Raw genomic sequence first — 5,138 nt, 5'->3', positions numbered from 1 at the left:
GAAACCCTGTCTCGAAAAAAAACCGAAAAAAAAAAAAAGTGGGCAGGGTGGTTTAGGGTGGGGATGGGAGGTTGTAACTTTTATGACCACTAGAGGGATGATCTGCAGCACGTCCCTGATTGCAAATGGGGCTCAGCTTTACTTAGTCCCTCCTTCATCATTTTGAATAATGTAGAGCCAGACAAGTGTTGGAGATAAAAGTGAGTAGAACGGGCCTAGCCACTTGCCACAAATCTGATGACCTGGATTTGATCCTTAGGACTCAAGTGATAGAAGGAGAGGAGCCATTACCTCAAGTTGTTTTCTGATCTCCACACATGCATGGTGGAACGTGTACCCTCCAACACACACCATGCATGTGCGCACGCGCACACACACATTAAACGACAAGAATTTTAAAAATGAATGGAGCCAGGCTCATTGTGTTCAGTGGCAGAAAAATGTATGCCCAAAATACTAATGAATTGCTGGGCAGTGGTGGTGCACGCCTTTAATCCCAGCACTTGAGAGGCAGGGATAGGCAGACTTCTGAGTTCGAGGCCAGCCTGGTCTGCAGAGTGAGTTCCAGAACAGCCAAGGCTATACAGAGAAACCATGTCTAAAAAAACCAAAAAACCAAAACCAAAACCAAAAAAACAACAACCTCCCGCCCAAAAAACCCTAAAGTATTTATCCCATCTTTAAGTTCCTCTTCATAATCTTCTCTGAGTATTTTAGCATCTAAGAAATCTTTGCTAGGATCTTTAAAGTTCTGGCACTAAGACCCCTGTACAAAGGAGGTAAGTTTTCCCAACAGATTCTTGAGGTCATGCTTAAGTTTACTTGGATCCAAATGCTTGTTTGAAAACAACCTGAATGGCAGTAAATATAGCTATATAGCCTGGTCCAGTGCCTGGTAGACAGTTGCTTCTCTGTGAATTCTAGTGCCTCTCTGTGTGGAACATCCACCCTGAACCAGGCCATCCACGCTCACAAGAAAATTAACATAGTTCTTAAGAAATAATGTAAGGCTTTGGAAAGCTAGGGTAGGTTGAGACACTAAGCCCACGGTGCTCAGTTTTTAATCTTTCCTGACTCATGGGAGGCGTTGCTGGCTGAACACTGGCCTTTGCCACAGAGCCTGACCTTAGCTCTAGAGACCTCTCAGTAAGAAATGCAATCACTTGCTACTTTCTGGCCAGGAGAAAGACGCTGGGGGTGGAGAACATCTTTCTTAGTTTGTTTTAAGGTAAGGCTGCATAGTTTTCAGGTGTCATTAAATCCCTCTGACCCTGTGTTAATTCATCTGTGAGATGGAGTCTGTCATTTCCTGGGATGGTCCCACACAGCTGTTCTGGAGCAAAGAAGAATGAGGAAGTGTTTGGAGATTGAACAGAACAAGGAAGTCCCAGAAAGGCATCGAGAGTCTGTCACTCATCTCTGCTGGCAGGAGCATTTCATTAAGACATATTTTAAGACAGAGAAGTTCTGGGCTGTGCTTGGGGGTTTTGGTTGGTTGGTTGATTTGGTTTTTTGAAGCAGTCTTGCTTGTGGACCACGCTTGTGGCAGTATTGCTCCCTTGCCTCGGCCTCCGACTAGAATCTTGTCTCAAAAGGACTTTTCCAGAGCCAGTGGGATGGCTCCACAGGGAAAGGTGCTCTCCCTGGAAACCTGGAAACCTGAGTTCAATCCCCAGAGCTCAGTGGTAGAATCCCTGGGGCTGTGAAGTACCCTGCCTGCCCCACCCTACCCCAAATTAAATTAAATCAATAAAAAGTGAGTGCAATAACACTTTTAAAAAAGGACTTTCTTATAAATAAGGAAGAAAAGAAAAGAGAAAGCAGAGTAACAGAAGAAGATGTCGTCTGGAGACAAACTCACTAGGTAAAGTTACATCCAGGTAGGCCTCTTGCCCAACAACCCAACGACGTGGATTTTTGCAATATGAACGATACTTGGCTTCTGTAGCTCTTACCGTCTCACAAAACAGGACAATCAACACCCATCCATCAAGGTTATTGAAATGTGAAATAAGTTCATATTTATACAAAGGACCAGGCAGAGCTGGGCAGGTAGGAAAGGCTTAAGAAACCCAGTAACTTGCTGTCTCCCCCACCCCGCGCAGTGTCATGGTGGTACAAATTGAGTTTCTCACGCATCATCTGTCCATCCATCCTTCCAGCTTCCACTGAACATGCTCACTTTGTGATGAGCTGGAGAGGATATGTTTGCTATTAAACATTTTTTTTTCTTTTAAATCTCAGGACCATCAGGAGAGGAAAGGCGACCATTTTGCACAACTTGAATGGAGCCCGTCCTCGGCATTCAGCGTCTCCAGCAGTTTTATCCCATTCAGCTTTCGGAGGCGCCTTTCCTTACTACTCCACTGTGTGCCCCAGAAGAACAAGGGGGCCTCCGTGGCATGCAGGCAGATGTGGGCTTGCAGAAAGAGCACTTGGAAGGTTTCCCAGCACTGTGTAGCCTGTACGGAGGGTGGGGAGGAATAAGAGGAGCCTCTGCCTTTCTTAGAGAACGAACCCAGAAGGCAACAGTTCTAGGACACCCTGACAAGTTCTTCTCTGCAAATCCTGAGAGTCCTTGCTAGTGCCAGCTCCATGTGACCGGACCCTTCTGTGAACTCCTCTAGGGCTCGCTCTGTCCCCCTCTCTGTGGCACTTCTCAGGGTCACAGAAATATAAATGCTTTTATTCATTGGCTTGGTCCCTCACCTTCCCAGCTTGCCCTAGACTGGGATCCAGGCACTGGCTCCGAGTCCTTCTCTCTACAGTCTTCTGCCTCCAGGACATCCTCACTGACCTTAGCTTACCGGGTTTTCATGCTGGGATCCGAGGCTCATAGCACCTCACCCTGCATTGACTTTAGGAACAAGGGCCCACTATTGGGTAACTGGGTTCTTGCAATGACTTCGCAACTCCTTTGAGTAAAAATTAACTGTATTTAATCCCCAGTCAGGCTTCTATCAGGAACACACAGGTCCCAGGATATCTATAGAGACCTCTAGAAGAGCAGTCAGAGCTCTTAACCACTGAGCCATCTCTCCAGCCCCCTGCTTTGCAACTTTTAAAAGCATTTATTTCGAAGGGGAGGACATGTATGTGCTATGGCACACATGGGGATCAGAAGGGGACTTGTAGAAGTCACTTCTCTCCTTCCAACGTGTAGGGGTTTGTGGATCAAACCAGGGTTATCAGTCTGGGTATTTCCTTAGCCCCTTAGGTATCCAGCCAGCCAGCCCCTGTGTGACTTTTTTAAAAAAAATAACTCAGTTTCTTGGTTCCTTAGTGTGAACTTCAGAGCTGGCAGTATCACATCACAATGTCAGAAGGTTGGGCACACCTGAGTTGACACATGCTTGCTTAGCCTATGCGCCCTAAAAGATACTCTTACTGCCACAGCTTCTTGGAAGTATAGCCATTGTCTTCACCTGTCTGTCTGCCCGCCTGCCTGTCCATCCCCTATCTAGCTGTCATGTCATGCTTCGATGCAATCCCAAGGAAGCTTTGCTTATTCTAGGTCATGTTCTGTCTGCACCTCCCCACACCCCACCCCTCCCCACCCCCACCCCTACCCCCATCCTTGGTCCCTGTCTCTGTAGGCAGAGGGTAGTGATGGATTCCCATGGTCCTCGAGTTCTGAGGCTTCACCACTATCATCTCTGACCACACCTTTGTAAATAGTGCCTTTCCTATCCCTTTTAAGGGCACCATCTGTTTCCAGCCAGAATCCTGGCTAATACCAACAGTGTGTGGAAAAGATGAGCCATTTTCTTTCTCGCATCTACTTAACAACATAAGCATAGGCCGTCTCTTCCCACCAGTCTCCAGTGACACGTTACCCACAGAAGCTCCCCTCTGAGCTAACCAGCAGAAGGACAGTCCTAGCCTTATGACGGCGCTACTGAATGTAGTCCCCCTGACCCTCAACAGAATCCTTGGGGGCTCATTAGAAGTGAAGGAGCTGGGCACCTTACATCAGCTGCCTGGGAACAAAGCTCAGAGATCTGTTTACATAAATCATCCAAGTGATTCCGACCTACACTCAAACTTCAAGACTGCTTCCAGGATGACAGGGTGTAGGGTGGTCTCTACCAGGAGAGGGTAGGCACCCAACAGTTGCTCGGGACCCTTGCCAGAGCCTCCTACTGCTTGGCCTTTGTTTCTCTAGGCTGAGCCACAGTTAGGAACACATCCAAGGCTGAGTGCAGAATCCTTTGCACTTGACCGAGTATGACTTTTTTTTTTTTTGTCAGCAGAGCGTAGTAGTGCCTGTAAGAACAAGCATGGCTTGGCACTGAGCTGTCAGGTCTCTCTGATTTCAGACACAGGATGAAAACAACAGAAGTGGATCAGGACATGCCACTCTCAGACATGCTACGTGGGCGCACTGGTTATTTTGAGATGGAAGCACTTGAGAAAAGAGCAACTACTGGCGGGGGGGGCACTCGCTGCCTTCTCCCCTTCTCCTAAAGTAGGATATAAATGTTCCTCTGTCTCTCGTGCCATGAAGGACTGGTCTTAAGAGGAGTTTGCATGAACCATGTAAGACAAGCCTTCCTTTGCCACCCACATATATTCCCTGTCTCCAGTGGACCACCTCTGGAGGCCCCAACACCCTTTTCTTTGTGTAGTTTCTTCTCCACAATCATTTACCTTCTGTTGAAAAATGTTTATACGAACTTTCACTTCTCTGTGAAGCCTTTTGTGAATAAAAGCATTATACTGGTAAAGTGGATACCTTTTCATCTAATTATTATTGATTTAATTTTGAGCCCTTGGCCACTAAAGCAATGGGACAGGGCACAAGATTTTATCTTTCCCTACACTCTGAAAGAAGGAGCGATTTCCATCTGAATTACAAACCTCCAACTTAGGGTCTGTTGCTCTTACAAAGCCTGGCCTAGCTTTCTAACTTCAGAATGTGGGTTGATATGGATTAATAAGGCACACAGTACGAGGTTAAAAAATAAATGGACTGGTGAGATTATTAAACAGGTAAAGGTGCTTGTCCTAGCAAGCCTTACTCCATTCCAGGAACCTACGAGAATTTGGAGAGAACTAACTTTTCAGGCCTGTTGTCTGACCTCCACACACCTGGTGGCTGCACCCCATCTCTCTCTCTCTCTCTCTCTCTCTCTCTC

Source organism: Mastomys coucha, unplaced genomic scaffold (genome assembly GCF_008632895.1).
Source record: "Mastomys coucha isolate ucsf_1 unplaced genomic scaffold, UCSF_Mcou_1 pScaffold21, whole genome shotgun sequence".
NCBI classification, from domain to species: Eukaryota; Metazoa; Chordata; class Mammalia; order Rodentia; family Muridae; genus Mastomys; species Mastomys coucha.
This window is presented reverse-complemented; position numbering follows the sequence as displayed.